At 40.4% G+C, this 24426-nt stretch overlaps 1 long non-coding RNA gene across 1 annotated transcript; it reads right to left on the bottom strand.

Moving 5' to 3' along the window:
- Positions 1–262: 262 nt before the first annotated feature.
- LOC106592676 (uncharacterized) lies at positions 263–16609 on the bottom strand. The gene is made up of 2 exons (XR_014382628.1): positions 15944–16609; positions 263–3426 (listed from the first exon to the last, which is right to left on the bottom strand). It is a non-coding gene; the product is annotated as an uncharacterized LOC106592676 (long non-coding RNA).
- Positions 16610–24426: the final 7817 nt, after the last annotated feature.

The following is a 24426-nucleotide window of genomic DNA, read 5'->3' as shown; positions in this document are numbered from 1 at the left end:
TACTTCAGAAGTATTCGAAAAGTAGCACATATTCTCAGTCTCTAACTGTGCATCTCTGAGCAGGTTAACTCAATAATTGAATGCTAAGACATCAATTGCAAGATATTAGCTCCTTGTTCCTCGGCCTCTGAAAAAAAATGCATAATGGTAAACCTAGTCACTTGCATCTTATAGTATTCTGAGTGGTGACGCAAGGCTCACAACCTTGGCTAAATCCACTGGATTCTATTATGGGCCCGATAGCATTCACATGACAATGGAGTCAGATTGATCAATGTAGTTTATTATTATTATTCAACATCATTATTACACATCCACAAAATGGAGACCCCCTCATTCTCAGTCGATGGGGATTTCCACCAACCTACATAATGGTTGGATTATTTCCACCAACCTACATAATGGTTGGATCATTTCCACCAACCTACATAATGGTTGGATCATTTCCACCAACCTACATAATGGTTGGATCATTTCCACCAACCTACAAAATGGTTGGATCATTTCCACCAACCTACATAATGGTTGGATCATTTCCACCAACCTACATAATGGTTGGATCATTTCCACCAACCTACATAATGGTTGGATCATTTCAACCAACCTACATAATGAATGGATCATTTCCACCAACCTACATAATGGTTGGATTATTTCCACCAACGTACATAATGGTTGGATCATTTCCACCAACCTACATAATGGTTGGATCATTTCCACCAACCTACATAATGGTTGGATCATTTCCACCAATCTACATAATGGCTGGATCATTTCTAAACTAAATGGAGACTCATCCAGTCGATGGATCATTTCCACCAACCTACATAATGGTTGGATCATTTCCACCAACCTACATAATGGTTGGATCATTTCCAAACTAAATGGTGACTCATCCAGTTGATGAGTATTTGTATATTACACTACAATTTCAAAATGTTCAACAAAAATGTACTGGATTGGATGAAAAGTGATAAAACGTACATAGTATGCACACCAGGGTGTCCGTAGACACCTCGAGCACTGAGATGCAGTGCGTTAGACTGCTGCGCCACTTGGGAGCAGAGTACACATTGGTCCATCATACTAAGATGGACCAAGATATGTGTTGCTTTTGCACATATTGGTTTAGCAAGAGTCTGTTGATTGGTCAGTCATTGGGTTCATTTGTTTTGCAATATGTTCAAATCAAATCAAGCTTTATTTATATAGCACATTTCAGACATGGATTTGTCCTGCTTCACAGGAAAAAAACTAAAATAAAAGAAATATATACTACACAACATACAAGGATAAAAAAACGAAATAATAAAATAATAAAAACTGAAAGACTGAAAGACTAATGAGCCATTGATTAAAGAAATGCCATTGATTAAAATAGTAAGAATATCAAACCAAAAATATAAGCTAGTTTTACAACATTGTTAGTATACAATATTATTGTACCAAAAAAAATGGTCAAATAATTATGATTACTAAATGTTACATGAAATATAAATATTTTGAGATATCAAACTGAACACCCCTTTTAATATGTATTGGCAATAATTCACTTTTAAACTTCACTTAAAAAAATAAATAAAAATAGATTAGATGTCGGGCATCAATTTTTCTTAAAACAAAAATGTTGCTATTTTGGTAGGAGGAGCCCAATGTCAGAACAGTTATAACGTGTCCAAATCAATAACCAATATTCAGAAACAGTTTGTGATATTGAAAACATGACTATAAAATGTACTATCTACACCAACACAATAATAATCATATTCCTTGAATAATTTTAAACGAGCTCCTTATAAACTGCACAAGCACCAAAAACACTGTTGTTTTGACAAGTAGCAATAAATCACTGATATCGATTAGGGGGGAAATCAGGTTGTACGTGCTGTTGAAACTAACACAACTAAATAAAACACATGAAAATGGGAGATATATTTTACCTCACTGGTTAGAGGACAACCTGCAGAAGACAGTCAGCTACATTTTGGAGTGATGCATTTAAATGTATTGGTCCCCAAAACAAAGAGAAACCAAACACTTATTTGTCATCACTCATCGATATCACATTGAAATCAATTGTGTGAGAAGGGGGAGATGAGGTTGAACGTCCTGTTAAAACGAACAGCTCAAACACCCAACAGAATCTGGGAATAATGTGTACATCCCTGGTTAGAGGACAATTTGTAGAAAACAGCTACCTACATTTTGAAGTGTTGCATTCTCATTCAAATAGGCCAACTCGGAAAGTGTAACAACTCTTTTTTTGAATCACTTTTTGTTAATCACTCATTCATTTCAGAGCCTGGACTTCCCCTGATGAGGCCTGGATTTATCCCGAGGCTAATATCCATATCACGCTGAAATGAATAGAACAGGGGGTGAAACGTTTACGATTCTACATTGTGACATTCATTAAAATACTCCTTCTACTACAATGTTAATAACATTCTACATAGACATTTTATTGATATCATGAAACAACTTCATGTATGTATTTTCAAAATTTTACCAGCATCTCTCTATCCACATTGCACAGCTATAAGAATTCTCTCCTGTGTGTGTTATCTGGTGTGATATGAGGATGTTTGGCTGAGTAAAACTCTTCCCACATTAATTACAGCTACAAGGTTTCTCTCTTGTGTGTCCGCTGGTGAATAATCAGATGGCTAGATGAAGTAAAACTTTTCACACATTGATTACAGCTATAAGGTTTCTCTCCTGTGTGTGTTCTCCGGTGTATAGTCAGACTACTAGATGTAACAAATTTCTTCTCACACTGATCACAGCTATAAGGTTTCTCTCCTGTGTGTGTTCTCTGATGTACCTTCAGGCAGCTTGAGTGAGTAAACCTTTTCCCACATTGATTACAGCTAAAGAGTTTCTCTCCAGTGTGAATTCTCTGGTGTAGTTGTAATGTATATAATTTTGAAAAACTCTTCCCACAGTCAGAGCAGCTATAAAGTTTCTCTCCAGTGTGAATTCTCTGGTGTGATTGTAATGTATATAATTTTGAAAAACTCTTCCCACAGTCAGCACAGATAAAAGGTTTCTCCCCTGTGTGTGTTCTCTGGTGTGTTTTCAGGCTGCTTGGAACATTAAAACTCTTTCCACATTGATCACAGCTATAAGGTCTCTCTCCTGTATGGATTCTCTGATGTCTTTTGAGGTCTGCTGACGAGGTAAATCTATTCCCACAGTCAGAGCAGCAGTGAGAATTCTCTCCAGTGTGAATTCTCTGGTGTACTTTTAGTGAATCTGATCTTGAATAACTCTTCCCACAGTCAGAGCAGTGGTGAGAATTCTTCCCTGTGGGTTTCCGTTGGTGTTTCTTGAGGTGTTCTGATGGGGAGACACTCGTCTCTGCCTCGTCAGCATCATGATGTTGTTGAGGCTCCCCAGAGGATCCACAATAGTCACTTCTCTCTCCTGTGTGAACAACAAATTCAGACAGATGGTTAAAGGACCACAACAGCAGAAATCCACTGTTTATTTTAGCTGAAAGGTGATGCCCATGTTGTAGTACAACAATTTACGTCTGTAATGAATGTTTCAAATGTTTTTAAAAACGTATTTGACAATTGTCTTAATATGAAAGTCAGTGATCAACAACAGTCATAGTAATTTTTCTCTCACTTTAGTAGTAAAATTAATGATTCTAGGCTAAAAAATAAGTTAATACAGAAACTTGAAGCAGTATACCAGACCACTTTTGGTCACCAATATTGGCCCCTTTCTGTGTTTGCAAAAATTTCAGCACGAGGGCAATGCGCATGCAATTTGGTTGCAGAAACCCCTCCCTGAGAACGCAGAAACCGTTAGTTATGGATGTAGTATATCTGCGGGGAGAAAAAAAATGGCGAGATTGTGAAAAAACTACAATGTATTCCAAATATTACCACAGATTATCAGAGCAAGATCAGGAGTGCTACTCAAGGAAACTCACATTAAGTTCTGTGTCTATTCACTAATTCACCACCGTGGGGGAAAACTCAGGGGAGTTCTCATAGGCTGACAGCAAAAACAGCCTCCTTTTCCTGGTTGCTTATGAGTGCATTTCACACTACTTTTGGATTAGAATCGCAAGGCTCGTTTGAATATCCTGCTTAATATAATGTTTGTGTTATGGTCTCAAATCAACTGCTTTATACTTAAACAGTTCAACCAGTAAAATGCTCTTTGGCTAGCTTTTGCTATCAGTCTGTCAACGAGCATTTAGCATTTAAGCTAACAACCGCTGCATCCAAAACATGTGTTTCGCAACTATCACAAGCAAATATTATCTTAGTGACTGTTCAAGCAATAATCAAAACAACAATTGTAAGCCTGTGAGAACCCAACAAAAAGTGTTTTTGTTTAGAAGTAATAACCTGGTAAATCTAGACTGTTGAATGGTCCCAGATGGTGAACAGTTTATTTAGTAATAACCTGGTAAATCTAGACTGTTGAATGGTCCCAGATGGTGAACAGTTTATTTAGTAATAACCTGGTAAATCTAGACTGTTGAATGGTCCCAGATGGTGAACAGTTTATTTAGTAATAACCTGGTAAATCTAGACTGTTGAATGGTCCCAGATGGTGAACAGTTTATTTAGTAATAACCTGGTAAATCTAGACTGTTGAATGGTCCCAGATGGTGAACAGTTTATTTAGTAATAACCTGGAAATCTAGACTGTGAATGGTCCCAGATGGTGAACAGTTTATTTAGTAATAACCTGGAAATCTAGACTGTGAATGGTCCCAGATGGTGAACAGTTTATTTAGTAATAACCTGGTAAATCTAGACTGTTGAATGGTCCCAGATGGTGAACAGTTTATTTAGTAATAACCTGGTAAATCTAGGCTGTTGAATGTCCCAGATGGTGAACAGTTTATTTAGTAATAACCTGGTAAATCTAGCTGTTGAATGGTCCCAGATGGTGAACAGTTTATTTAGTAATAACCTGGTAAATCTAGACTGTTGAATGGTCCCAGATGGTGAACAGTTTATTTAGTAATAACCTGGTAAATCTAGACTGTTGAATGGTCCCAGATGGTGAACAGTTTATTTAGTAATAACCTGGTAAATCTAGACTGTTGAATGGTCCCAGATGGTGAACAGTTTATTTAGTAATAACCTGGTAAATCTAGACTGTTGAATGGTCCCAGATGGTGAACAGTTTATTTAGTAATAACCTGGTAAATCTAGACTGTTGAATGGTCCCAGATGGTGAACAGTTTATTTAGTAATAACCTGGTAAATCTAGACTGTTGAATGGTCCCAGATGGTGAACAGTTTATTTAGTAATAACCTGGTAAATCTAGACTGTTGAATGGTCCCAGATGGTGAACAGTTTATTTAGTAATAACCTGGTAAATCTAGACTGTTGAATGGTCCCAGATGGTGAACATCAGTTGTGTCCTCCCACGGTGGCCGTTGTACTTGTTTATGACGTGACTCTGAGTCATCAGGTTGCCATGGGCTACATGGGGTGTTTTGGTTTCACTCTGGGTTGAGTAGACAAACAGAGAGAGGACAAAGACTCTCCTATTTCAGTGGCTGATAATACAGGGGGCGATCCAGGATTGGTCCATTTTAGTTTTAAACTAATACTATACTGTATATGAGTCTTTCTATTAATAAAGAGGACAATGTGGGACATAAGGATCACATTTCTAAATGACTGGAAACAAAAACACATTTCATGCAGTTCCACATGTGAACTTACAGGGACAGGAGACTATATACACTGAGTGTACAAAACATTATGAACACCTGCTCTTTCCATGACAGACTGACCAGGTGAATCCAGGTGAAAGATATGATCCTTATTGATGTCACTTGCTAAATCTCAAAGTTATATAAGCAACTCAACTATTTGGAGGCCAGATATCTCAGTTCATAAAGTTAAACAAGTAACTCAAAAAATGCTACTCAGTTTGCTGCACGCACAAAACAAATATTGATCCAGGAGGGGATTCTCTGCTGTTACCAAAGCTTGATTTTGGAAGCAGCTACCCACTAAGCTAACTAGCTACTAAATTAGTAAACAACTGCAGATCATTTAACACATTTTAGACAGTTGACTTAAGTTATAAGATATCTAGCATGGCAAACATTTAGTTAGGAATTCCATACTGTAGCTAGATCACCTGGCACATGTTGCACAACAGTGGGTGACTCACAAGGCTCCGGTCTCTAGTTGTTGTGTGTTTGTGAACAAACACCACGTGACTGGGGACTACCGGTAACAGTGGGTGACTCACAAGGCTCCGGTCTCTAGTTGTTGTGTGTTTGTGAACAAACACCACGTGACTGGGGACTACCGGTAAGCTTTATAATGACATTATGCGACAGGTGAAATGGAGAACGCCATCTTCTTTATCTCCTAACATATTGCACAACTCAGGGTTCATATGGACATCACAATCCTGGAAAATTCATGGAATTTTAGGGAAGTTATCAAATGTATTTATTTTAGGAACAAGAAGAAAACATTTTTGGGGGGAGAGAGAGTTGGCCGTTGCTCAAGGAAAGAGAGAGAGAAAGAGAAAGGTGGCCATTACTCAAGGAAAGAGAGAGAGAGGTGGCCGTTGCTCAAGGAGAGAGAGAGAGGTGGCCGTTGCTCAAGGAGAGAGAGAGAGAGAGAGAGAGAGAGAGAGAGGAGAGAGAGAGAGAGAGAGAGAGAGGGTGGCCATTGCTCAAGGAAAGAGAGAGACAGTTGGACAGCAGCAGCAGGTAGGACAAGTTTATAGAATATGATAGAGAACAGACTAACTAGGTAGCCAACTCAAAACTTGTTTTGTATATACTTCCAGTTGATTTGGGCATCCAACGTATCGGACATTGCAACTCAATAAATGCTAGTCAGTCTGCAAAGTAAATACTTCTAAAAAGGTAAGATAAATATGACTAAACTAGAAAAGGTACATTTCCTGAAGAAAATGTGTGGGCTTGCTTCATCTGAATAAAAGATGTGTAGCCTACCATAGCCATGTGACCTTTGATATATTAATGAGCTGGTACATGGGATCAGAGAGCAGCCTCCCATGGTGTCCATACCACTCTTACTTTTCTATACATTCGTAGAGACAATTGTTGGCCACGGAGATCTGGTTAAAATTAATGAAAATATAATGAAATTCCAAATGTCAAAATATGTATGAACCCTGACAATTTGACTGCAGGTATTTATTTAAAAAGCTGAAAAATATTTAAATGTATAAACAAAAACTTCAAATAAATAGTTAACGGTATTGACGGCTATCCGTTTCCTAAAAAAATATTACATTTATTCAAAAGCGCATCTTCTTTGCAAACATTTCTAGTTCCTTAGTTCTTTACTGCTGATAGATCTTACTTTAAATGTAAATATACTTCCCAATTACTCCCAAATTTTGGTTCTATATCATTTGAATGAAACTAGTCCCCGATTAAGCTCTTTATGGTCACGTTAAAGACTGGATCATTTAGGAGTGAATTATGACGTTTCCAGAGGTTATAACTTCACTAATATAATTTGATGATCAGTCAATGGAGCTTTATGACTTACTTGTTGTACATTCTGTAAAAGTGTGGGGAGAAATGAGAAACACATCCCTTTTGGATCTGACCGTCATTCACCAAGTATATTCATTTCAGTTTGTATTAAAGAAACGCCATCTATCGATCACTGTCAGGCTGTATTGAAGAAACGCCATGTATCAACCTCTGTCAGGTTTACTGCAAAATGAGGTGACGTCACTATTCTGAGATCTCTGAGCTATTCTAGGTGTAAATCTATCTAAAGAGTTGTCAGGTGTTTAATTGAAGTCTCCAGCTATTATCAGCCATGCATTTGTATACTTGTTTTGCAGCTCAGTAAGCTTATCAGCAAGATCAGAAAATAAAGTCTTGGTTTGAGGTGTGAGAATTGTACCCATACACATAATAAAACCAGCATTCTTGTGGAGATCAATATATCCCATCTCTGGACTCAGAAGACTCTGAAATATCGCCTTTTACAATTATGAAGCAATATCATAGTACCAGCTGAGTGATTATACCTGTGACTAGAATAAAACAGAATTTTACCCATTGGGATTTCCAAAACGTTGAATCTGAAATTACAGGAGTGGGGTTCTTCCTGGAGAACAACCCCAGCTGCATTAGCGTGTTTATCTCTAAACCCCTTTTAGAGATACAACATGTAGTGCATTGTTTTGCATTACCTCTAGGCAGGTAATCGTTGGGCCAGTTGGGGTTACTGGTTGGGCCAGTAACCGAAAGGTCACTGGTTCGAATCTAAGAGCAGACTAGGTGATTAATCTGTCGATGCGCCCTTAAGCAAGGCACTTAACCCTAATTGCTCCTGTAAATGGCTCTGCATAAGAGTGTCTGCTAAATAACAAAAAAATAAGAAAACCAAAATACATTGATGTGAAAAACTGGTTAAATATACTGCTCAAAAAAATAAAGGGAACACTTAAACAACACATCCTAGATCTGAATGAAAGAAATAATCTTATTAAATACTTTTTTCTTTACATAGTTCAATGTGCTGACAACAAAATCACACAAAAATAAATCAATGGAAATCCAATTTATTAACCCATGGAGGTCTGGATTTGGAGTCACACTCAAAATTAAAGTGGAAAACCACATTACAGGCTGATCCAACTTTGATGTAATGTCCTTAAAACAAGTCAAAATGAGGCTCAGTAGTGTGTGTGGCCCCCACGTGCCTGTATGACCTCCCTACAACGCCTGGGCATGCTCCTGATGAGGTGGCGGATGGTCTCCTGAGGGATCTCCTCCCAGACCTGGACTAAAGCATCCGCCAACTCCTGGACAGTCTGTGGTGCAACGTGGCGTTGGTGGATGGAGCGAGACATGATGTCCCAGATGTGCTCAATTGGATTCAGGTCTGGGGAATGGGCGGGCCAGTCCATAGCATCAATGCCTTCCTCTTGCAGGAACTGCTGACACACTCCAGCCACATGAGGTCTAGCATTGTCTTGCATTAGGAGGAACCCAGGGCCAACCGCACCAGCATATGGTCTCACAAGGGGTCTGAGGATCTCATCTTGGTACCTAATGGCAGTCAGGCTACCTCTGGCGAGCACATGGAGGGCTGTGCGGCCCCCCAAAGAAATGCCACCCCACACCATGACTGACCCACCGCCAAACCGGTCATGCTGGAGGATGTTGCAGGCAGCAGAACGTTCTCCACGGCGTCTCCAGACTCTGTCACGTCTGTCACGTGCTCAGTGTGAACCTGCTTTCATCTGTGAAGAGCACAGGGCGCCAGTGGCGAATTTGCCAAACTTGGTGTTCTCTGGCAAATGCCAAACGTCCTGCACGGTGTTGGGCTGTAAGCACAACCCCCACCTGTGGACGTCGGGCCCTCATACCACCCTCATGGAGTCTGTTTCTGACCGTTTGAGCAGACACATGCACATTTGTGGCCAGCTGGAGGTCATTTTGCAGGGCTCTGGCAGTGCTTCTCCTGCTCCTCCTTGCACAAAGGCGGAGGTAGCGGTCCTGCTGCTGGGTTGTTGCCCTCCTACGGCCTCCTCCACGTCTCCTGATGTACTGGCCTGTCTCCTGGTAGCGCCTCCATGCTCTGGATACTAAGCTGACAGACACAGCAAACCTTCTTGCCACAGCTCGCATTGATGTGCCATCCTGGATGAGCTGCACTACCTGAGCCACTTGTGTGGGTTGTAGACTCCGTCTCATGCTACCACTAGAGTGAAAGCACCGCCAGCATTCAAGTGACCAAAACATCAGCCAGGAAGCATAGGAACTGAGAAGTGGTCTGTGGTCCCCACCTGCAGAACCACTCCTTTATTGGGGGTGTCTTGCTAATTGCCTATAATTTCCACCTGTTGTCTATTCCATTTGCACAACAGCATGTGAAATTTATTGTCAATCAGTGTTGCTTCCTAAGTGGACAGTTTGATTTCACAGAAGTGTGATTGACTTGGAGTTACATTGTATTGTTTAACCTCTATGGGCTAGGTGGGACGCTAGCGTGCCACCCGTGGTGCACTCCATCAACAGCAGGTGCATTTCAAGAGCGGCAAATTTGAATCCAAATAAATGTCAAAATTCAAATTTTTCAAAAATACAACTATTTTACACCATTTGAAAGATAAACATCTCCTTAATCTAACCACGTTTTACGATTTCAAAAAGGTTTTACGGCGAAAGCATAAATTTAGAGTATGTTAGGACAGTACATTTACAAGAGTTGTGTGTAATGTTTTGTCAAGTCAAAGACAGGGTCACCAAAACCATAAAACCAGCTAAAATGATGCACTAACCTTTTACAATCTCCATCAGATGACACTCCTAGGACATTATGTTAGACAATGCATGCATTTTTAGTTCTATCAAGTTCATATTTATATCCAAAAACAGCGTTTTACTATGGCATTGATGTTGAGGAAATCGTTTCCCTCCAATAACCGGCAGTCAAGTCAGCGTCACAAATTAAATAATTAAAATTAGAAAACATTGGTAAAATATTATATTGTCATTTAAAGAATTATAGATTTACATCTCTTGAACGCAATCAACTTGCCAGATTTAAAAATAACCTTACTGGGAAATCACACTTTGCAATAATCTGAGCACTGCGCCCAGAAAAATACGCGTTGCGATACAGACTAGACGTCATGTTGGGGAGATCTAAAATACTATGTAAATAATCCATTACCTTTGATTCTCTTCATCAGATGTCACTTCCAGGTATCACAGGTCCATAACGAATGTAGTTTTGTTCAAAAAAGCTCATCATTTATGTCCAAAAATCTCCGTCTTGTTAGCACATGATCTAAGCCAGCCGGACTTCTCGTCATGAACGAGGGGAAAAAATATATTTCCGTTCGTTCAAACATGTCAAACGTTGTATAGCATAAATCATTAGGGCCTTTTTTAACCAGAACATGAATAATATTCAAGGTGGACGAATGCATACTCTTTTATAACGTATTGGAACGAGGGTACCCAACATGAACTCGCGCGCCAGGTGTCTAATGGGACATCATCGTTCCATGGCTCTTGTTCGGTCAGATCTCCCTCCAGAAGACTCAAAACACTTTGTAAAGGCTGGTGACATCTAGTGGAAGCAATAGGAAGTGCCAAAATATTCCTAAACCCCTGTGTTTTTCAATGGGATAGGTTTAAAGTCAATACAACACATCAGGTATCCACTTCCTGTCAGAAAATGTCTCAGGGTTTTGCCTGCCAAATGAGTTCTGTTATACTCACAGACACCATTCAAACAGTTTTAGAAACTTTAGAGTGTTTTCTATCCATATATAATAAGTATATGCATATTCTAGTTACTGGGTAGGATTAGTAACCAGATTAAATCGGGTACATTTTTTTTATCCAGACGTGCAAATGCTGCCCCCTAGCCCTAACAGGTTAAGTGTTCCCTTTATTTTTTTGAGCAGTGTATATACTGTATAGAGGTCGACCGATTAATCGGAATGGCCGATTAATTGGAATGGCCGATTAATTAGGGCCGATTTCAAGTTTTCATAACAATCGGTAATCCGTATTTTTTGCCACCGATTTGCCGATTTTTTTAATTATTTTTTATGTTTTTTTTTTAAACCTTTATTTAACTAGGCAAGTCAGTTAAAGAACACGTTCTTATTTTCATTGGCGGCCTAGGAAGGGTGGGTTAACTGTCTTGTTCAGGGGCAGAACGACAGATTTATACCTTGTCAGCTTGGGGATGCAACCTTACATTAACTAGCCTTACAGAATCTGTCTCGTTGCGAACTAATTTGCCAGAATTTTACGGAACTATGAAATAACATTGTAGGTTGTGCGATGTAACAGGAATATTTAGACTTATGGATGCCACCCGAACGGTTCCGTATGTCACTGAAAGAATAATGTTTTCGAGATGATAGGTCATTAATATGGTCAAATCCGGAAACTAAGGTTTATTATATTATAGTTAAGTCTATGATTTGATATTTGATATAGCAGTCTGACTGAGTGGTGGTAGGCAGCAGCAGGCTCGTAATAGTCAAAGGTATATGGTTTAGAGAAAAATAGTCGACGCGTCATAATTCCTGTAATAACTTGCGGCTGAACTTGAAAGGGGTTCCTTCGTTATTTTACCGTTCATGTCTTCAATAGAGAATGTCTTGATCTACTTCAAATAAGGTCTGTGTTTTGTGCTTAAACTGCCTCGGCGTTTTGATACCCGTGTAAATCTCACTAGGTAACGTTTGTCAACATATTTTCATAAATCCACTCTACAAAAAAAATTATCTTCGCTTATATTGATCAGAGTTATATCCTATGGATATCTACACAGTTATAAAAATTGGCAAGGTGGTGTAAGCCTAAACCAAACACAGACCTTATTTTAAGTTAATCTAAAAATATCCTATGGAATAAATGAAGGAACCGCTTTTCAGAATTATGACTCGCACTTTGGTAGTCAATTCTTACCATGCCCATTATTAAAATAGGATTTCCTGCATATAGAAATTACAGTTTTTGTTTTCAGCATTCATCACAGGTAACTTAAACTCTATTTTTATTATTCAAACAGTTGAGAGTGTTTGTCTCCTAAACAGACTCTTCAGTATCGTTGTCATTTCAGAGCTGTGTGTGTGTGTGTATATATATACATACACACATATTAAAAAAAGCATAATAATCGGCCGATTAATCGGTCTCGCCTTTTTTGGCCCTCAAATAATCGGTATCCGCGATGAAAAATCATAATCGGTCGACCTCTAATACTGAACAAAAATATAAACATGCAATCATTTTTGAGTTACAGTTTATATAAGGAAATCCGTCAATTGAAATAAATTCATTAAGCCCTAATCTATGGGATTTAACGACTGGGAATACAGATATGCATCTGTTGGTCACTTTAAAAAATGGTATCGGCGTGGATCAGAAAACCAGTCAGTATCTGGTGTGACCACCATTTGCCTCATGCAGCGCTACATATCTTTGCATAGAGTTGATCAGGCTGTTGATTGTGGCCTGTGGAATGTTGTCCCACTCCTCTTCAATGGCTGTGCGAAGTTGCTGGATATTGAAGGGAACTGGGAAACGCTGTTGTACAATGCAATCCAGAGCATCCCAAATATGCTCAATGGGCGTCATGTCTGTCGAGTATGCAGACCATGGAAGAACTGGGTCATTTCCAGCTTCCAGGAATTGTGTACAGATCATTGCGACATGGGGCTATGCATTATCATGCTGAAACATGAGGTGAGGCGGGGGATGAATGGCATGACAATGGACCTCAGCATCTCGTCACGGTATCTCTGTGCATTCAAATTGTCGATAAAATGCAATTGTGTCTGCTGTCCGTAGCTTATGCCTGCCCATAGTATAACCCCACTGCCACCATGGGGAACTCTGTTCACAACGTGACATCAGCAAACCACTGGCCCACCCAATGCCATACTGGGACGCATCCGTGAAGAGAGCACCTCTCCAGCGTGCCAGTGGCCATCGAAGGTGACCATTTGCCCACAGAAGTCGGTTACGACACCGAACTGCAGTCAGGTCAAGACCCCGGTGAGGACGACGAGTATGCAGATGCGCTTCCAAGAGATGGTTTCTGACAGTTTGTGCAGAAATTCCTCGGTTGTGCAAACCCACAGTTTCATCAGCTGTCCGGGTGGCTGGTCTAAGACGGATGTGGGTTGATCTTGGGCTCGCGTGGTTACACGTGGTCTGCGGTTGTGAAGCTGGTTGGACGTACTGCCAAATTCTCTAAATGTTTCTAAAGGGGCACCTTGTCCTAGGGACATTAAAAGGCCACTCTAAAATGTGCAGTTGACACACAACAACATGCCACAGATGTCTCTAGTTTTGAAGGCAATTGGCATGCTGACTGCAGGAATGTCTACCAGAGCTGTTACCAGAGAATCTAATGTTAATTTCTCGACCATAAGACGCTTCCAACGTCGTTTTAGCAAATTTGGTAGAATGTCCAACAGGCTTCACAACCGCAGACCACATGTAATCACGCCAGCCCAGAACCTCCACATTCATCTGAGACCAGCCACCAGGACAGCTGATGAAACTGTGAACTATTTCTGTCTGTAATAAAAACATTTTGTGGGGAAAAACATATTCTGATTGGCTGCACCCCTGTCCAGTCATGTGAAATCCCTAGATTATGGCCTAATGAATTTATTTCAATTGACAGATTTCTTTATATGAACTGTAGCTCAGTAAAATTGTTGAAATTCTTGCAAGTTACGTTTATATTTTTGTTCAGTATTTGAGTGTCCCGGATTTATTTTTACTATGTTACGTCTAGTCTGTGAGACCAGGCTGTAAACCGAGGTAGTTGTGATCAATATGATGAACCCGTTTTCACAACATTTAAGAACCTGGTGATAGAAAACAGTGTGAATGTAATAATGACAATGGACTTACTCAGGAGTAATTTAGCTAACTGTTAGTGTTTTCATTTGACTTAGAAAGAGTAGGACCACAAAGATTTCAATTGATTGTAGCAATATACCTGAGAACACAGGGTTTAAGTCAGTCAGTACTCTCAAGTCAGACTGAGACATTCACTTGATGTCCTGGAAATCAATCTTCTTTCCATCAATAAATGCAAAAGGACAGCTGAAAGATGCTCTCTTCCCTTTCTTTATTGTTTTGAGAGACGGGGTTCCATCCTCCCAGGTAGATGGCCTGGTGTAGGATCCTTCAGGGCCAAAGTAGTGGGATGGCCTGGTGTAGGATCCTTTAGGGCTAAAGTAGTGGGATGGCCTGGTGTAGGATCCTTTATGGCCAAAGTAGTGGGATGGCCTGGTGTAGGATCCTTTAGGGCCAAAGTAGTGGGATGGCCTGGTGTAGGATCCTTTAGGGTCAAAGTAGTGGGATGGCCTGGTGTAGGATCCTTTATGGCCAAAGTAGTGGGATGGCCTGGTGTAGGATCCTTCAGGGCCAAAGTAGTGGGATGGCCTGGTGTAGGATCCTTTAGGGCCAAAGTAGTGGGATGGCCTGGTGTAGGATCCTTCAGGGCCAAAGTAGTGGGATGGCCTGGTGTAGGATCCTTTAGGGCCAAAGTAGTGGGATGGCCTGGTGTAGGATCCTTCAGGGCCAAAGTAGTGGGATAGCCTGGTGTAGGATCCTTTAGGGCCAAAGTAGTGGGATGGCCTGGTGTAGGATCCTTTAGGGCCAAAGTAGTGGGATGGCCTGGTGTAGGATCCTTTAGGGTCAAAGTAGTGGGATGGCCTGGTGTAGGATCCTTCAGGGCCAAAGTAGTGGGATGGGCTGGTGTAGGATCCTTTAGGGCCAAAGTAGTGGGATGGCCTGGTGTAGGACCCTTTAGGGCCAAAGTAGTGGGATGGCCTGGTGTAGGACCCTTTAGGGCCAAAGTAGTGGGATGGGCTGGCTCCCAAGTGGTGCAGCGGTCTAAGACACTGCATCTCAGTGCTAGAGGCGTCCCTACAGACCCTGGTTCGATTCCAGGCTGTATCACAACCAGCCGTGATGGAGAGTACCATAGGGCGACGCACAATTGGCCCAACGTCATCCGGGTTTGGCCGGGTATGCCATCATTGTAAATAATAACTTGTTCTTAACTGACTTGCCTAGTTAAATAAATAAATAAATAAAAAGGTTAATTTAGGGCCAAAGTATTGGGATTGGGTGGTGGGTTCTGAGGGATAGTGTATAGGTGCAGGGTTAGATGGTGGTGCAATTTAACATTTTCCCTTTTCATTTGTCAAATTGTGCAACCCCCGAAAGGCAGCAATACAACGTCTAGTCACAAGACCAAGACTTGGCCCTGATCGTCTCAACAACAAGCAATACAACGTCTAGTCACAAGACCAAGACTTGGCCCTGATCGTCTCAACAACAACAAAAATGGCCGACTTGATTGTGGGAGTGTGACTCCGTGACTTTGCCCTTTAGTTCAACAACTGCATTGTGCATCGGGTTTAAGACAGTAAGTTACTTACTGGTGTTAATCAGATCCTCCTCTTCTTCCAATATACCAGTTATCTCTCCCTCCTCTCCAAAATCTGAATCCTCCTCTTTCTCGTCTCTTCTTCTTTCACTGCAACATCTTCATCTTCTTTTGTTACTGTGACATCCTCCTCTTCCTCCTCTTCTTTCACGACAACGTTCAGCCACAGACCCTCTTTCTCCGTCCAGCAGACCTCTTCTTCTTTAGCAGGGGGAGAGTAGCTTAGTGAACTCATGGTCGGGGATGTTAGCTAACAGTTAGCTAGCTAGGCTAGTGAATTTAACCAGCCAGCTACGTTAGCTGACTAATAACAACAACGTAAATATGAAATTAAATGGGATAACTAGCTAGACGACAGAAGTGAGTTTAAAACACAGAGGATAATATACATGAACGAGTCTAGAGCTTCAATGTTTCAGCTAGCAAGCTACCGAAGTGGCTGACTGTCGTTTAACTATAAAATAACATCGCTGTCTAGTTGGCTTGTCACTAGTTATCACAGCCACAATTTCAACATTGGCCATAGTAAAAAATATATGAAAACAAACTACATTTTTGGTCTAAGGTTAGACATAAGGTTAGGTTTAAAAATCAGATTTTAATAAGAGAAGTTGTAGAATTGAGCGAGGTTTAGCCATAATTATGACTTTGTGACTGTGGTAACTAGTGACGACCGACTAGCTGTTGTTGTTTAAAGAAGAGTCCAGTTCACCACCACGTCACACTCTGGCAGACTTGCCTGAAAGACCTACAGCGCCCTCTGCTGATTGGAGTGGAAACGCAGTTGAGGGAATGTTTTATTTTATTTTCTTCAAAAAGTTAAAACAATTTCAACGATTGGTTTTATTTCCTTTTAATTCCTCTCTCTTTGACCCTTTCTCTCCCTCCATCTCTCTCTCTCTCTCTCTTTGACCCTTTCTCTTTGACCTTCTCTCTCCCTCTCTCTTTGACCCTCCCTCCCTCCCTCTCTCTTGGACCCTCTCTCTCCCTCTCTCTTTGACCCTCCCTCCCTCCCTCTCTCTTGGACCCTCTCTCTCCCTCTCTCTTTGACCCTCTCTCCCTCCCTCTCTCTTGGACCTTCTCTCTCCCTCTCTCTTTGACCCTCTCTCTCCCTCCCTAATCTTGCTCCGATTTGTCATCCAGAGGGTCCCAGAGATAAAATGTAGCATAGTTTTGTTTGATAAAAAACATTTTTATATCCTAACACGATCAAAGTGTTCAAAGCTGTCATCAAGGCAAAGGGTGGTTACTTCGAAGAATCTAAAATATATTTAGATTTGTTTAACACTTTTTTTGGTTACTACATGATTCCATATGTGTTATTTCATAGTTTTGATGTCTTCGACAATGTAGAAAATACTACAAAATAAAGGAAAACCTTTGAATGAGTAGGTGTGTCCAAACTTTTGACTGGTACTGTATATATACTATATAAACCTGAGGCATACAATATATTAGTATAGTCTATGTGTCTATTACTGCCTATTGATCCACATAGTTCATAATAGTGATTGTGTACCCCATACTCATATATATATATATATATATATATATATATATATATATATATATATATATATATATATATATATATTTGTGTATTTGATGTATTGATGCAGGGCTCACCCCTACTAAAATAAAGGTTAAATAAAATAAGAAACAGTAAACTTGAGTTCTAACCCGATTTTTGTAATCCTCAATAGGGGTAGAGAGTAACATGACCGGTGACCTGTGACCTGTGGGAGCCAACTTCAAAGAAACAACATTTAGACCCCCCCCCCCCCCCCCCCCCCCCCCAACTCATTCAAATGTAGGACCTGGGTTCTACAGTTTGACCCCACTGCTGTCTCTGGCTCCACACCCACCCCGCCCGGCCATCTAGGTGTATGAAGGTTAGTGTATTTTCTGTAGGGAAGCTAATGATCCATCATGTATGACATTCGTAAGAGTGTGTAAACTTAAATGTTTTATTACCATAGTATTTTTTTGTATGTTCTCTATAGTTATGTACTTGAAAATGGGAGACTTGATACAAAATATAATGTAGGGATGTCAATCTTCAATGTATCAGTCTGAAACTTTGCGCACACACTGCTGCCACCTTGTGGACAACATGTAAATTACATCTAGATTCCTAAGTCATTGTATGGCCTATTGTTTTGTATTTCAAAGATGATGCAAAAAAAGAAAATGAAAACGCATGTTTTTTTGTTCGTTTTACCATATCTAATGTGTTATATTGTCCTACATTAATTTCACATTTCCACAAACCTCAAAGTGTTTCCTTTCAAATAGTATCAAGAATAGGGGTGGCAGGTAGCCTAGTGGTTAGAGGGTTGAGCCAGTAACTGAAAGGTTGCTAGATCAAATCCCCGAGCTGACAAGTTAAAAATCTGTCATTCTGCCCCTGAACAAGGCAGTTAACCCACTGTTCCTAGGCTGTCATTGTAAAGAGTAATTTGTTCTTAACTGACTTGCCTAGTTGAATAAAGTAAGGTCATGAGCTACAGGACTTCAGGTCCTGAGCTACAGGCAGTTAGATTTGGTTCATTTTTTGGCGGAAATTGAAAAAAAGGCGTCCGATCCTTATTAATGGTATTTTCTAGAGCTGACTGTCTGCTTGTCGTTTTGCCAGCTAACAAGCAAAAAGCTAGCTAAGTTTAACAAGTAATAAGCTAGCTAAGTTTAACAAGTAATAAGCTAGCTAAGTTTAACAAGTTTTAAGCTAGCTAAATTTAACAAGTAATAAGCTAGCTAAGTTTAACTAGTAATGAGCTAGCTAAATTTAAAAGTAATAAGCTAGCTAAGTTTAACAATTAATAAGATAGCTAAGTTTAAGTAGTAATAGTCTAGCTAATTTGAACAAGTAATAAGCTAGCTAAGTTTAACAAGTAATAAGCTAGCTAAGTTTAACAAGTAATAAGCTAGATAAGTTTAACAAGTTTTAAATTAGCTAAATTTAACAAGTAATAAGCTAGCTAAGTTTAACTAGTGATAGGCTAGCTTAGTTTAACAAGTAATAAGCTAGCTAAGTTTAACAAGTAATAAGCTAGCTAAGTTTAACTAGTAATAAGCAAGCTAAGTTTAAGTAGTAACAAGATAGCTAGGTTTAACAAGTAATAAGCTAGCTAAGTTTAGCAAGTTTTAATCTAGCTAAATTTAACAAGTTTTAAGCTAGCTAAATTTAACAAGTAATAACCTAGCTAAGTTTAACTAGTAATAAGCTAGTTAAGTTTAACAAGTAATAAGCTAGCTAAGTTTAACTAGAAATAAGCTAGCTAAGTTTAAAAGTAATAAGCCAGCTAAGTTTAACTAGTAATAGACTAGCTAAGTTTAACAAGTAATAAGCTAGCTAAGTTTAACAAGTAATAAGCTAGATAAGTTTAACAAGTTTTAAATTAGCTAAATTTAACAAGTAATAAGCTAGCTAAGTTTAACTAGTAATAAGCTAGCTAAGTTTAACTAGTAATACGCTAGCTAAGTTTAACAAGTAATAAGCTAGCTAAGTTTAACTAGTAATAGGCTAGCTAAGTTTAACAAGTAATAAGCTAGCTAAGTTTAACAAGTAATAAGCTAGCTAAGTTTAACTAGTAATAAGCTAGCTAAGTCTAACAAGTAGATTCCCCTCAACTCAAGGTATAGTATACCTATTAGAATTTATTTACCAATTCATTTGGTTATCAAGCTGCTGGGTTTCCCAAGTCGTTCGGCGCGTACTGCTCAACCCAGCTAGCTAGCAGTGCATTGCAAACAGAAGGTTCGTAATAGCCAATCACAACACTGGACTGGCCAATGCCAGGAATTTGTTAGTTCGTTCATCACTCCAGTGAAAGTGACCAATCTAAGGTTTCTAGACACGCACCCACCTGTCAGCCCATTCTTTATGTACTGTTTAAGACATTTTTATTTTTGATCTGTGACAATGATTTTCTTGCTGGACCCGTCCTCTGGTGAAGCTCGCTGGACACGTCCTCTGGTGAAGCTCGTTGGATCCGTCCTCTGGTGAAGCTCATTGGACCCATCCTCTGGTGAAGCTCGCTGGACACGTCCTCTAGTGAAGCTCGTTGGACCCGTCCTCTGGTGAAGCTCGTTGGACCCGTCCTCTGGTGAAGCTCGCTGGACCCGTCCTCTGGTGAAGCTCGCTGGACCCGTCCTCTGGTGAAGCTCGTTTGACCCGTCCTCTGGTGAAGCTCGCTGGACCCATCCTCTGGTGAAGCTCGTTGGACCCGTCCTCTAATTGCTTGACCATTTTCTTCTCTCGACTTAGTGTTTCATCTTGCTTGCGCACGCCACCTAGTGCTCGTTCGACTTTTGCATTGGATTTGACACCATAAAGCTAGTGGATAAATGAAGATAGCTCACTCAGGCCGTTTACCATTGTCTACTTAAGAGAGTGGCTCTCCCATAGACACCAATGTGATAGCAGCTGGGTATGGTCTACATAGTTCATTGACTTTTCATTGAAACAGAGAAAAAATGAGGGAGTGAGATGTCTCACTTCCACTTCCGTCTCTCTGGTGAAGCTCTTGATATTCACCTGGCTAGAGGTTATGTGGTGGGGTCCAGCTGAGCCTGATGGGAGATCATCAGGCACTCAGGGTGGAGATAAAATGGAAGAGGGAGGGGTATCTGTGATGGTACTGAGGGGTAAAGGACAGCAGGGGATCTGGTAGGGGATGGTCAGCAGACTGTAAACACAAGTGATTTTTTATATTTGTTAGGTAAAGTGTAGGCATGCTGTCTTTATGAGCACATCAATATGATATTTACAGCAGAAAATAGGGATCTTTTGTCTTTGTAACACGAACACATCCATCAATTTTTATTAATTGTTTTTACAAAATAATTTTCTTCCCTCTCGACTGTTTTCTTCTGGGCAACGTTTGTGCAATGTCCATTGTAAACTGTCATGGTGAAAACATGTTGATACAACAGTAGCTAAGATGGGGAGAAGTCTGTCCATAATAAAGCACTGCTCTGCCTTCTTAACAGCACTATCAACAAGGCAGGTCCTACAGGCCCAAGTTTTGTTGCACCTGGGCTACTGTTCAGTCGTTTGGTCAGGTGCCACGAAGAGGGACTTAGGAAAATTACAATTGGCTCAGAACAGGGCAGCACAGCTGGCCCTTAAAAGTAGAGGCTGTATCACAACCGGCCGTGATTGGGAGTCCCATAGGGCGGCACACAATTGGCCCGGCGTCGTCTGGGTTTGGCCAGTGTAGGCCGTCATTGTAAATAAGAATTTGTTCTGAAAGGAATGTTATAATATCTGTTGCTTTATAGGAACACCTGTAATTACAAAAGTACAATTAATTAATGTTTTGCTTTTGCTTTGAATGAAATCAAATCAAATTGATTTATATAGCCCTTCTTACATCAGCTGATATCTCAAAGTGCTGTACAGAAACCCAGCCTAAAACCCCAAACAGCAAGCAATGCAGGTGTAGAAGCACGGTGGCTAGGAAAAACTCCCCTAGAAAGGCCAGAACCTAGGAAGAAACCTAGAGAGGAACCAGGCTATGAGGGGTGGCCAGTCCTCTTCTGGCTGTGCCGGGTGGAGATTATAACAGAACATGGCCAAGATGTTCAAATGTTCATAAATGACCAGCATGGTCAAATAATAATAATCACAGTAGTTGTCGAGGGATGAAGAATCCGTGGTAGACACCTTGTAAGTGCATGAAGAGGTCAACTGTACAAAAATCATATGACTGTTTGTTGGAACTATACCTTCAGTTGATACTATGTTCCAGTCTTACTTCTGCCTTGCACATGATAGCAATAAGAGGAAGAAGGATTGGGAAACTAACCACAAATAACAATAAGCTGAACTCCGCCTAGCAGAGACATCTTTGTATTAGCAACTATTAATTATGAGCTTATATGGTATTAAAGTTAAGGAACATCACCTTGAGCGGGGTGATCCTCAGTAGGGGATAAAAAGGGAAAACACCATATTTTGTACTGAGTGTGTTTCCTTGCAAATCATTGTAAGTGTATACTCTGGGTTGCAATCCTTATTAAACAAACTAACCTCTGATCAAAGAAGTTTCCTGTGGTCTCTTGTATAAACACAGGGCAGAATTCCCTTACAGTTCTTAACTGACTTGCCTAGTTAAATAAAGGTTAAATTAAAATAAATACACAGACAGCTAAAAATAACATGCAGCACGGCTGGCCCTTGGATGTACACAGAGAGCTAATATTGGGGCGGCAGGGTAGCCTAGTGGTTAGAGCGTTGGGCTAGTAACCGAAAGGTTGCAAGTTTGAATCCCCGAGCTGACAAGGTACAAATCTGTCGTTCTGAACAAGGCAGTTAACCCACTGTTCCTAGGCCGTCATTGAAAATAAGAATTTGTTCTTAAAACTGACTTGCCTAGTTAAATAAAAAAATATTAATAACGTGCAGCACGGCTGGCCCTTGGATCTACACAGAGAGCTAATATTAATAACATGCATGTGAATCTCTCCTGGCTCAAAGTGGAGGAGAGATTGACTTCATCAAATTGTATTATTCACATGCACCGAATACAACAGGTATTCACCTTACAGTGAAATGCTTAGTTATGAGCCCCTGACCCACAGTGCAGTTTAAAAAAATACGGATAAGAACAAGAGATAAAAGTAACAAGTAATTAAAGAGGAACAGTACAAAATAACAATATATACGGGGGGGGGGTACAGAGTCAATGTGTGGGGGTTAATTGAGGTAGTATGTACATGTAGGTAGAGTTAATTAAAGTGACTACTTTAATCACTACTTGTATTTGTGAGAGGTATTGACATGTTTAAAGCACCGAGCTGTCTGTTTGAACTACTGGCACACAGCCCGGACACCCATGCATCATACCCCACAAGACATGCCACCAGAAGTCTCTTCACAATCCACAAGTCCAGAACAGACTATGGGAGGCGCACAGTACTACATAGAGCCATGACTACATGGAACTCTATTCCACATCAAGTAACTCGTGCAAGCAGTAATATTAGATTTAAAAAACAGATAAAAAATACACCTTATGGAACAGCAGGGACTGTGAAGCAACACAAACAAGACACATGCATGCACACACACAATAATATAATCACTATACACACACGTACACATGGATTTAGCACTGTAGATATGTGGTAGTGGATTAGGAGCCTGTGTTGTGAAATCTGTTGTGAATGTATTGTAATATTTTAAAATTGTATAACTCCCTTAGTTTTACTGAACCCCAGGAAGAGTAGCTGCTGCCTTGGCAGGAACTAATGGGGATCCATAATAAACCCCAGGAAGAGTAGCTGCTGCCTTGGCACGAACTAATGGGGATCCATAATAAACCCCAGGAAGAGTAGCTGCTGCCTTGGCAGGAACTAATGGGGATCCATGATAAACCCCAGGAAGAGTAGTTGCTGCCTTGGCAGCAGGTCAAACAAACAAAAATATAAATGCAACATGCAACAATTTTAAAGATTTTACTGAGTTACAGTTCATAGAAGGAAATCAGCCAATTGAAATACATTCATTAGGCCTTAATCTATGGATTTCACATGACTGGGAATACAGATATGCATCTGTTGGTCACAAATACCTTAAAAAAGGTAGGGTTGGGGATCAGAAAACCAGTCAGTATCTGTTGTGACCACCATTTGCCTCATGCAGAGCTACACATCTCCTTCGCATAGAGTTGATCAGGTTGTTGACTGTGGCCTGTGGAATGTTGTCCCACTGCTCTTCAATGGCTCTGCAAAGTTGCTGGATATTTGTGGGAACTGGAACACAATGTTGTACACGTCAATCCAGAGAATCGCAAACATGCTCAATGGGTGACATGTCTGGTGAGTATGCAGGCCATGGAAGAACTGGGACCTCTTCAGCTTCCAGGAATTGTGTAGAGATCCTTGCAACATGGGGCCATGCATTATCATGCTGAAACATGAGGTGATGGCGGCGGATGAATGGCACGACAATGGGCCTCAGGATCTCGTCACGGTATCTCTGTGCATTCAAATTTCCATCGATAAAATGCAATTGTGTTCGTTGTCCTTAGCTTAAGCCTGCCCATACCATAACCTCACCGCACGATGGGGCACTCTGTTCACAACCGCTCGTCCACATGACGCAATACACGTGGTCTGTGGTTGAGAGGCCAGTTGGACGTACTGCCAAATTCTCTAAAATTAAGTTGGAGGCGGCTTATGGTAGAACATTAAATTCTCTGACAACAGCTCTGTTGGACATTCCTGCAGTCAGCATGCCAATTGCACAGCCCCTCAAAACTTGAGACATCTGTGGCATGGTGTCCTTTTATTGTCCCCAGCACAAGGTGCACCTTTGTAATGATCGTGCTGTTTAATCAGTTTCTTGATATGCCACACCTGTCAGGTGGATCGATTATCTTTGTAAAGGAGAAATGCTCACCAACAGGAATGTAAACAAATTTGTTCACAAAATTTGAGAAGCTTTTTGTGCGTATGGAAAGTTTCTAG

The sequence above is a fragment of the Salmo salar genome, chromosome 02, assembly GCF_965601325.2.
Source record: "Salmo salar chromosome 02, fSalSal1, whole genome shotgun sequence".
In the NCBI taxonomy this organism is placed as follows: Eukaryota; Metazoa; Chordata; class Actinopteri; order Salmoniformes; family Salmonidae; genus Salmo; species Salmo salar.
The sequence above is the reverse complement of the archived record's forward strand: the minus strand, read 5'-3'. Positions and strand labels throughout refer to the sequence as shown.